The sequence below is a fragment of the Euprymna scolopes genome, chromosome 19 (assembly GCF_053919585.1).
Source record: "Euprymna scolopes isolate OS-2025 chromosome 19, ASM5391958v1, whole genome shotgun sequence".
Taxonomy (NCBI): Eukaryota; Metazoa; Mollusca; class Cephalopoda; order Sepiida; family Sepiolidae; genus Euprymna; species Euprymna scolopes.
Window position 1 is genome coordinate 47,628,449 of NC_136500.1, and position 12,216 is coordinate 47,640,664.

Sequence of the window (12,216 nt, forward strand, 5' to 3'; positions counted from 1 at the left end):
GTTTTCTCAAGTGTAAAAATACACTTGTGTGGAGTAGGGGATCTATTGATTTTATTTTAATAGAAGTTTAAAAATCAATAAATATTTAGTATTTTATTATTACTACCAGCAGTGTAAGATTTTATTTCTGACAAAATCGAATAAAAAAAAGATAATTAGAATAATCGTTTTTGGCATCGGAGAATAGACACACAGTTTTCCGATACCATAAAAAGTTAAGATTTTTCCAATGCCCGATCCCGATTCTGATTAATTATCCCAACACTAATATATATATATATATATATATGTGTGTGTGTGTGTGATGCTGCACTTCTATTTCTTGTTATCTTTCGGTGGAGGAGAAATCCTTCACGACTGAGACAATTTTTATTTTTGTACCTTTTCTCCACGTTAAAAAACGACCCTGGTGTCTAACTCTGTCTCGTGGGGAGGCATAGTAAATAGGTACAGCTCTTCAGTGTGCCTAGACAAGCAATTACTTCAAGTTAAGATAAAATCCCAGCTGCTTTTGTCAATAATCAGTCTCTCTCTACATTATCACCAAAAGCTACAAAGGGAATTAATTATTTTTCTTTTTATTTAACATTATTTAATGTCATTTTATTCATCTTTAGCTTTCAATCAATGAGTAAACATGCAAAAATGATTGAAATAAACGACTGCAGAGTTCTTTGCATTTCTGCATTTTGAAAAGATTTCTTTTTGTTTTAATTCTTTTTTTTTCTTTTGCATATTTTAATCGAAAAAAATGTTCTCTTATATCGAGAAAATTCTTTTTTTGTTGTTCAATTGTTAAAATACTAATAAACAATCTTATTTAGATTTGATGAGGAAAAAAATAGATCAAATGACGCATTCTAAAGAATGAGTCAGCAAACTTGTAACCATGGTTACTGGAAGAAGGTGGTAAGGAGGGACGGAGCGGTTTTTGCTACATCTTTTATCTCCTTTAATTTAATTTAGCAATCATTAGTCTTCACGCTCTCCATTTACTTGTAAATTAAAGACTGCACAAAATTTTAAGACTAAAAAAATGTCTGAGAATTGGATTTTTTTTTTTTTACATCTGTACGTTACTGTAACAGATACAAAAGGCTAAAAAGCAAATGACTCTATTAGCTTACCCTCTTTTTTTCTCCACAAGCAAGTAAGTTTTCACAGGAACGTGTTAACAAAATATTCTCAGTCAATGAGATCACAAAGTTCATGCCTCAGGATTTTTCCTTGTCTGAAGGTTTTATTTTTTTAGAAATAGAAGAAATGTATAAACTGCAGATATCCTAACTGTACCTCTGAATGTATATACCATGCACTGGATAAGGAAGGGGGGGGGGCTAGGACAGTAGCTTTAGGTATATCTAGGGTCTTTGACAGGGTATGGCATGATGTTCTTTTTATGAAAATCAGATTATATGGTATTACTGGACAAATACTTAAATCCTTCTTGCATAAGAGAAAAATCCAGGTTGTCCTCGATGGTTGTACATCAAAACAATGTGATATAAATGCGAGTGTGCCTCAAGGGTCGATCCTTGGACCTTTGTTATAACTGATATTCATAAATGACTTCCCTGATAAAATTGTCTCTGAGATGCATTCTCATAAGAAAGTCTATCAGTCCATCAGGTTTAAGTTTTAGGAGAAACGTGTAGTATCTGTTTTGATATTATACACCATCTTTTCTGTCCAGTGAAGGAGAAATCCTTCTAGACTGAGATAATTCTTGTTTCTGTTCCAATCCAATATGCCCGTTTTGTGTGTGTGGATTTTTCTCACATGAAACACTGACCTTGTGTCTAACTCTCTCCACGTAGAGAAGCAATTAAATTGGTGGTTAGTTAACTACATTGGTTTAGTCATGTAGAGTAATTCTTGGGTTTAAAAAAAAAATGCAAGCATGCTGAGTTGGAAGATTGGAGAAAGATGGAATAATCCAAGAAAACTTGGATGCAAGTTATCAACAAGGATTCTTGACAATGGAATTTAGATAAGATCAATCCTTAAGACTTCCAAACTCAGAGACTAGGATTGCAAGCTATCACCAAGCATCGGAACCCTAATGAAAGGAAATAGATGATAATGTTGTTGATGATAAAGTAGAAACAATAACATATAGTTTAAATATTTATTTACTAGCAGGACCTGTGGAAATTCCACGGAATGAGATGTATATTTAATAACCAAATGTTTTGAGAAAACTGATATTTTTCAGGATAGCACAAAAAATTAGTTTTTTGGATAGAAAAACCAGTAACACACAGCAAATATGAGTTTATTAACAATATTATGAAAATAGTATCCATTACATGTTAAATACCGCATATACTTGTGTATAAGTTGAATTTCTGGGTGACGATTTTAAGGTTATTATTTTGGGGTCGATTGATACATGGGTAATGTTGTTAAAGAGTTACTTGGCGCTTGATCATAACATAGAAAACGTCATTTTGTTTGTGCACTTTGTATATACCGGTAATCCTAGTAATTAATCGCACTCTTTCTGAACCCCCACTGCAGTGTTTGCCAGTACATGCACAGTTTTTCAGTGGGAGGCTTAATAATAATTGGAATAGCTCTCGCAATGTTCACTCTCTAGATGTGAATATAGGCATCATATGCAATATTTTAGGGCTAGGCCTCAAAACATAAATAATTCATGAGTACGCCAAACAGAGATTTATCAAAAAAATTAGTTTTGTTTTAAAATCGAAATCATTGACTTCAACTCCGTTGTTGGATATTAAAAATAATAAACACGGTTTTCAATATATAATTTCATGTTTATTCGCAAGATAAGTGTAAAAATAAGTTGGGTTTTTTTTTCTGTATAAATTTGTTTTTATGACTGAATGAAATTTGGCCCGTGGCATACTTTTTGGCGAGCTGGCGTCCTGGCGTCCCAAAAAAGAATCACGCAAAGTTTTATTCAAATAGTCTATATTTGAACTTTTATAACAAAATTATGACCTTTATAATAAAAATATGTTTATGAACTGTTTTTTTTTTTTTTAATCAAGCATCAGAGATGCTGGTAATTTTTTTTTTTTTTTTTTTTTTTACATCAAACAAAAATATAATTGTTATAAAAAATATTTATAAACCATTTTTTTTTCCGACGAAATTTGGTATAAAATATATTTATGAACTGTTTATATATATATATATATATATATATATATATATATATATATATATATATAAACTATAACCGTTCTATTTTTATATTTGATGTAAAAGAAAAAACTGCATAAACATATTTTTATTATAAAGGTTATAATTTTGTTATAAATGTTCAAATAAAGACTGTTTGAATAAAACTTCTATTTTTATATTTGTAAAAAAAAAAAAGCTACAATATATACAGTGTTAGCCATCTGTACCTTAAATTTGTCTGACGTCACTTCCGCTGAATAGTTTTGTAAACAATGAAATATGACTCTTAACGAAAGCTTAATTTTTATTATTTCGACCGTAAACAAAACTAAAATAGGTGTTGATAAAATCAAAATAAACTCTATTATATTGAAGATTTGGTGTCTCTCAGTCTATCTGTAACTAAAGATTTGGACTATTTATTTTAAAAAGAACATACTGATTTAAAGCTTGAAAGTTAAAATGTTTTTTTTGTTTTGTTTTCCTGTTTATCAAAATGTCCAAGAAAATATTATTGGATTCTTTTTGCACATGCAAAACTGATGGTAGATTTAGCAGTATCTGAAATTTTAGCAATGTCTTCTAGTTTGCTTAAAGAAAAAAAAAATGTTAATGTATTTGGAGTATGTTTTTGTTCAGAATTGTCTAATCTATTCCTCGCTTGTTTGACTTGTTGGTCTCGTGGTGTCGTGGTCTCCATCAGTTCGCTGTTTTAATACCCCATTGTAATACAGTTTCTTATTTCAATAGTTTCTTTCCAAGAACTACAGACTTGTAGAACTCTCTTCCTGCTGACTGTTTTCCTCCTACCTGTAACCTTTATATTTTGGAGACAAAGATCAATCGGTATCTCCTGTTTTTGAGATAATCATCTTTCGTTCTTCTTAGTTCCTTACAACACAAATGGTTTCACGCCCTGTCTTCTGAAATAAGTTTCATAAAAAAAAAAAATCTAAAGGGAATAGAAATTTTGGGATGTGTATGCTAAGAATATAAAAAAGAGAAAGTGGACATTGGGTTTACTTTCAACAGCCTCCTAACTCGCTTTTCTTATTTTGTCCTTTAGTCCTCACATTCCATGTTTCCGACAAAGAGTGAAGAATTGCTGTTTTCCTTATTGATGACTAGTTTTTCTTGGGAGGGGGTACCTTGAAGTAGTGTTTATTTTTCTTTTTTAAGCTTCTTACATGAAGTGGCTACACGCCTTGCCTGGAGCGATATCTATAGTGACCGAATTTTTGTTTATAAGTGCTATTGTTGAACTTAAAATATGTCATGCTGGTGATATATTTGCGTATGTTAATGGTGTTCATGGTAAGAAAGGGGGTTGAAATTGATTTTTTTTTTTTAAAGTGTTTTTTCAAATAAATGTCACGAATCTCTTAACAATAATACGAGCCGACACAACACAGCAAAATAGCACTGCTCATTGGTCTGTAAAGGTTAAACAAGTGATCAAATCCATTAATAATAGAAAACCTACTTTTTACCTAGACAGTTTTACTGAGACAGATGGCCGATGATGCAATGACATGTCTCTTTCAAAGAAGGTAGGCTCTTTCTCTCTCTATCAGTGTCCAATAGCCGCAACTAGAACATCGCTTTACACATAGATCAAAGGCTTTTCTGTAAACTCTCATAGAAGCTTAATCCTTGTTAACGTAGGCGATAAGAAGATTTTTATTTTAAACTAGCATGGGTTCCCGGCGTTGCCCGGGTGTTTGGAGGCGTGTGTTGAGCAAAAAAAAAAAAAAAAAAAAGTGGTAGTAGGAAGGCAGGCCACAAAGGAAGAAAAGAACCACGTACCACGAAGGAAGAAAAGAACGTGAAAAAAAAAAACGTGACGTCTTTGCTGTTACGACCACCGCCAGACCGGAAGTGACGTAAGTTTAAATTAAGGCTAGACAATTGAAAAGAGGGGATGGCTTTCGAAAATATCGGCGAAAAAAGCAACCCTTCCCTGTAGAAAAGTGCCCAGTTGAGGATCAAGAAATTAATGTTTTTAACAAATTTTATGGTATTTGTCGTCTGAAGGTCTGAGCTTCAAAATGATACTGATCTTGTGAAAATCCGTCGCCTCTGTCGAAAGTTTTAGACAGACATGCAAACATACATACATACATACATACATACATTTATATATTGGTAACTAAAATTTTCGACCCAAACTGATTAAAAAGCTTGCCCCATCTCTGAATACCCTTTATCTAAAATTTCAAATGTTTAGACCAGAAATTGTCTGAGTAATTTGGTAGACAGAAGAGGTCAAATTTTTTAACTTTGATCCCTATTATGACCCCTTAACATTTGTTTTGGTCTCAAATCAAGTTATACCCATGTCCAAGGAACCTATATCTAAAATTCCAAGTGTTTAGACCCAAAATTGGCGGAGGAGTTTGGTAGAGTTCTCAAAGGTCAAATCGTTGAACTTTGACCACTTAACAGCCAAATTTCTGACTGAAAACTGATTACAAAGATTTTCCCAGTTCTCAGTACCCTGTATATCAAATTTCGAGTCTGTAGACTGAAAGTTGACAGAGTTATTATGTAGGGAAATGTACACAGACAGACAGATACTTTCACTTTTATAGGTATTTATTATTTTTACCTATACACAGCAGTGTTTTGTGCTTACGCAATCGACAGAATAGGAATGATAATTATTGCTGATCAAAGCATTTGAACTCCATTTCAAAGTCATCTTTAACTCTGTTATTAAGATGACTATTAACATGAGGAAGAACGGAAATTATATACAGTAAGTTTAGTCATATAGTGTTTAACGTCTGTTGCAGGGACATCGATTTACATATAGATTAACAGCTTTATATATATATATATATATATATATATATATATATATATATATATATATATATAACAAATAAATGACAAAAGTCCATATTCTAAATTTCAAGATGTTGACCATCTTACAATTTATTCCTTTAAGTACGTTGACATGCACAATTCTTGACAGCACCTGTTTCGTAGCGCAAAATCATTCATTTAATTATTATATGAATCAATGAATCTATTTATTCTGAAGAGTTAAGGACAGAAGCTAAATGCTTCTCGTCTCATGATATAATAAAGTTATATGTAAACCTTATTCCTCATCTTGTATTATATTATATTTAATTGCTCCTCTTATGAATGTTGAGCTTTCCCTATTTTGATAAGTTTGCTTTGTTAAAGATATATTCTGTGATAACTCCATTGTGTATATATATATATATGTTTGTTTGTGTGTGTGTAATAGTTGTATCATTGCAGTTTCTTACGTGTAAATTCACTGAAACTCTGATATTTATCAATACATGCTCAACGACAAGCAGAGCTTGATAATAGTATATTTATTCATACCAACAGTATTGCCTATACATGTGCATGCATGTTTATGCTGCAACTCCTTTAGAGATGCAGTCTCTTCAAACCTAATCTTTTTTTAAATTCATATATGTATCCAAAAATGTTTATATATATATATATATATATATATATATATATATATATATATATATAAAGAGCTTTTAAAAAGAGTTAAAAACATATTTAATTTGAAAAGGAAACACTAAATAAGTGGATAGTCCTTAATCCGCAGTGTTTCGGAGAAATACTTTCCTTCTCATCAGAGGGTAGGTATTAGCAAAATGCAGAATCGGATTTTGCATGCAAAAGTATTTGATGAAACTGCAAGTAAGTCAAAGATCTTACTTGATAAAAAAAAGTGAAGCAGAGGAAATAGGGTGAAGAAAAAGGTGATTTCACGTGAATGGATAGTCTGATGAAAGGTAAATTATCCAATGACGGTAAAATCCAAAAATGTAAATCTAAGAAAGTTAAATTTCCATTTGCACAAGTAAAATCCATCCAAGGAAATCGCGTAATTGGAAGATGGTCCAAAATAATCCAAAAGGCCGAAATCCGTGGAATAATTCACAAATTGGTACAAGAAAAAAAGGAAGAATATATATATATATGTGTGTGTGGGGGGGGGGTTAATCTTCAAACATCTCCAAAAAGAACCCAACTGCCCACCCCTTCCAAAACGCAGTGATAATACACCATGAAACAAACGTTAAAAAACTAAAAATCGGTTGGCTTTAATACAAGCAAAAACATCTTAAAATGGTTATCGTAAACACCGTCCACCCACGATCTCAGTTACTCCAGCAACTGGCTTATGCTTTATATATATATACTAGCGGGGGTACCCGGCGTTGCCCGGGTGTTTGGGGGGGTGTATGTAGGAGAGGGTGATCCTGTTTTAATATTATAAAAAAAAACACGATGTTAAGAAAAATTGGAAAAACCAATACAAAGCAAAACAGCGAACAAACGTAAAAAAAAAAAATTAAAAAAAAGGTGTAAAAGAGGAAAAAAAAGTTTAGGTAGAAAGACAGGCTTGAACCCGAAACATCGAGGCTAAGGCGGAAAAAAATGCCCGACACGTTACCCCTATGCCAAAGAAACATACACTTAATGACGGATAAAATTAAACCTTTAAAAACACTTGCAGGTGGTTGAAACTAACGCGAACGTTTTCTAGGTCAAACATGACGTCATTGTCGTAGGAGCAGAGAAAATGAAGGAACGATTTTTTTCGGCACCCCTCCCGGTACATAACTGATGATTTTGGGGGGAAGCAACATCTCCAGCAGAATCTGTCACTACTACGATTGCTGGTTTGCAACACCATGTTTTGTCCACATTGACACTGCTGCGTGCTGCGTGGCCGACAACAATCTATTAGCCTGCAAAAAGTCAATTGTTCGACGTCAACAATGCAATATCGCGCATATTTAAGGAATTTACATCCATTTTAAGATAAAGTTTCCAAAGAATTTCCCCCAAACTACAAGTTATCGCCACCTGTTATTTCACCAAGAAACGTCACTCGGCGACAGTTTAGTGAAACGCACCTAAAAAAGTGGCCACTGGCCGTATACTGCAGAAGTTCCAAGAAAAGTTCCAGTCTTTAAGAAGTTGTCCAAAATAATCGTGACTGTGCCTGAAGTCGTTTTATTGTTTATTTCAATGACTTTTTTTTTTTTTGCGCTAACAGACTCAATAGATCGACCGTGTAAGAAGGAATGTTTAATAAAAATCAGTTTTCTTTAGTAAATATCTTTTTAGGTATGGGCTTAAAATATTTGCCAAAAAGTAATCGAAACTTCTGAGTAAATTTATTTTATTGTTAAAAGATTGTTTTACGATATTTTACGTTGCCGAACTCAGTCGATCAGTCACCTGTGTCGAAGTTGCTTTTAATCAGCAGCAGCATTTAGTCGTACATTGATTGTACATAATTTTTAGTCGTACATTTTTAGTAAAACCGATAGGAATATAACATTATCCGGGTCATAACTGTCCATGGAAATTCGGAAGTTCATCGTTTTACATAAAAGCTACGTTAGTTGAGCAAAGTTTAGTTTCAGGGTTACATACAAACGACACAAAGGTCAGATGTGAAATGACCAAAACGGTCCCAAATAATTCCCTGTTGCAATGCCCACACTGGCAAACACAACTACAAAGACAATATATACGCACACGTTAGAACTCACACAAACACAACAATGAATACACATACGCAATGAAGTGAATTTATAATTATTACTTTTCTTTCATTTTTTATTTATTTATTTTTTTTTTTTTGAGATTTTTATCCTTGAGCTGCCAAAATCAACAGAGATTCGACCATTCCTGTAATGACCGGGACCTTGTTGATTGTGGTGTAAAGCTGGTTATGTGCAGTTCTAACAGGTCTACCCTTCCATGCTTTGCCTTCTCTCTTTGAGAAATTGTTAGGTTATTGCTGATCATGTGAGACACTCTTACTGGGGAATGTCAACGGGGCTGCCCAGGCACTTTTTTTATTTACCCTCGGGGGTGCTGACTTCGCAATTCCACTTTTGGACCCTGGTGTCATAGCTTTTGCAGTGGGAGAGAACCAAATATCCCCCCCCCCCGCGCTATACAAAGGTTAGACGCTTTGTGAATGACTTCAACTTCTACCGTTTGTTGCCATTTCACTTGTACTGCCCACTAGGATCAGGTCATCATCAACTGATCCCCTCCATATGTTAAGCGGCCTACTTTGTTGCTTTTCATTATTAACATCTATGTGGGGATACACTTTAAAGTGTTTTGGATGATTGATGATGCATGACGTGATCATACTAGTTGGAACGTCGTTTCTTATGAGAGCCTTTCCATTGAGACTGGCAATTTTTTTCCATCTCGGCCAAGATCGTGTCGTAACAATGTAATTAAATGAAAAGATGTTAAATAATAATTCTTTCGCTAGTAGATCGTTCTAGAAATCTGGAAACAATTCCTTTATAATCATGCAAGTTTGCTTGCAAAAACTAATGTTTTTTATGCATTTTATCATTTTTTTTTTTTTTAACCAGATGTTATGAATGAATCGATATATTGTTATTTCACTAAAATGTAAGTGGGTCAACGATCGACCATTTTTGGTCATTTTTGTGTGAAAAACAAACCTTTCAGTTGAACTGTTATTTTGTTTTCCTTTTGTTTAATTTTTTTATAAATTATTTTAGTCTTCATTTTCACAAAATTATTTCTTTCATTTGATGTTCTTTGTTTAAATCTTTCTTTGCTCCATTGCATATTTGTCAAGTTCTCGTAGGCTGCATCTGCAAGTACTTTGAATTAATTCAGTCATCATTCTGCAAGTACTTTGTCAAATTCATCATCAAATTGAACTAATTCAGTCATCATTAGGCGAATATTGGGCTGCACTTTTTTTTTCTCTCACTGTTTGAAACCATACGTAGGAAAGATTAACAAGATGTTTGTTTGCAAACATTTAAACTTCTGCATATTAGTACAGTCAGGGAAGCAGGTAGCAGGAAGGGAATTTCAAAGTCTAGCTGTTTTATGGAAGAAACTATTAGAGTAGAATGCTTCCGGTATTTAGGGATCTCAATAGTGAAAGGGTTTGATTTTGTTACTAATTACTGTCAGGAATATGATTTTTGTTACTAATTACTGTCAGGAATATGTATGCCAAGTGGGCACAAGTGCAACAAGTTCATCAGAGCACACTTCATTAAAATACTTGTAAAACAGGCGCATTGTGGCGATGGGACAGTGATTGGAGCTAAGTTGACAAAGTGGGACATATTGAGATTCATAAAACCTGTGTATGTGTGTGTCACCTATGCTCTTACCATCTCTTCCACTTTTGTTGCTTTAGAAAATCAAAACAAAAGGTTGTAGATGAAAGAAAAGTTGTTGTTCTGTTGTGTAATTTCTATTGTCACACATTTTCCCTTGAAAATATGTTTGTAATGGCTTACAGCCAAGTAATAAATCATCTCTTTTGGACACCCTGTATATAACTCCCTGGACAATGCTTTGAAGACACAAACGAAAACCAATGTTGATCAATCTTAGTACCTACATAATGTTCCTCATCTTTCGGATGGAAATTATTCTTACCTCATTAACCATTATCCTTGAGTGGCTCTTAGCCTTAATGAGTAGTGACAATAGGAAGAAAAAGTTTTGTTCAAATAAAATAAGGTTTGGGCAAATACGAGAAAAAGTATTAACCAACAGCTGTTAACCCTATTAATCAATAGTTACTAGTGTGTGTGTGTGTCTGTTAACAGTCAAATAACTTTGAGAGGTCAACAAAGGCAAATTCATCTGTTTAATAGTAGGGGTATTTTTTTGTTGACTGTTGCTGGAAAAGTTCTTGCCAAAGTTATGCTTCATAGATTCCTCTCCACAATATCGGAACGGGGCATTTCAGTCTTAGTGTGCTTTTCAAGAGGGCAGAGGAACAGTTAACGTGATCTTCATGACAGGAAATGCCGGGAGCAGCATAGGAACTTGTTCATTGCTTTTGTCAATCTCTTAAAGGCATTTGATACAGTTAACAGGGACTTACTGTGGCAGGTCCAGAAAAGATTTAGGTGCCCACCCAAGTTTCTCACCATTTTTACACAGTTCCATTTGTGGATGATGGTCTGAGTGGTAGTCAGAAGACACAGCTCAGAATTCTTTGGTGTGGAAACTGGTGTGGGGCAAGGCTGTGTGCTGGCTCCAGTTCTCTTCAACATTTTCCTTGTCAGTGTTACAGCACTGCTACCTATGGGAACGGAGAATCTCTAGCATCAGGATGCTGCAGGCAACGACTGTGCCCTAGTTGCTCATACACCAGAGACCCCACAAAACATCCTTTCGGTAGCTGTAGCAGCATACACTAGAATGGGACTGACAATCAACACCTAGAAGAAAAAGATACTCTGTCAGTACAGCGCTGATCTCCCACCAAACCTAATAACTCTCACAGCAGCATGGAAACATCTGCTTACGGTGCCCACATTCAAATATCTGGAGAGCATAATGTCTAACATAATTGGATAACAAGATCCAGAATCACCTCAAGCAAGCATCACCATCCTTTGGTCGGCTAAGGAGAAGGGTTTTTCAAAACAACAACCTCAGACTCCGCACCAAAATATTGGTGTACAGAGGTATTGGAGAGGGCATGCAACTGCAGCATGGAGTCCATGACCCAGCGCCAACTCAGATGGCTGGGGCACATCATTTGAATGCGCAGCCACAGATTACCGTGTAGAATTCCCTGTGGTCAATTATTCCAAGACTGACGCATTGTTGGTGGACAGAGGAAGCATTTCAAAGACCACATCAAGTGATCCTTGAAGAAGTGTCAAATAGACCCCTCTTCACTAGAAGAACTTGCTTCCTGCTGAGATCTCTGGCACTTCGTCTGCTCACAAAGAGTGGACTGTATTGAGTGGACAGGGAGTTACAAATACAAGACCATACAGTGTAGTGTGTAAATAGGCATGCTCGCCATGCCTCCTTATTCCACCCAACGCCTCATTAACATGCCCAAACCATGAATGTATGTGTGGATCTAGAATTGGATGATTTAACATCAGTATATTCACAAGAAGATGGTCATCATTAGATAATGATGGACAACCAAGATGTATGTGTATATGTATGTGTTTATCTATAAAAGTGAAAGTGTCTGACTGTCTGTGTGTGTAT

The 12,216-nt window shown here is 34.5% G+C and overlaps 1 protein-coding gene across 6 annotated transcripts in view; it reads left to right on the top strand.

The window, feature by feature from the left end:
* LOC145303559 (uncharacterized) overlaps positions 1-12,216 on the top strand; it is a 234,580-nt gene that overhangs the window by 190,485 nt on the left and 31,879 nt on the right. The window lies entirely within an intron of this gene.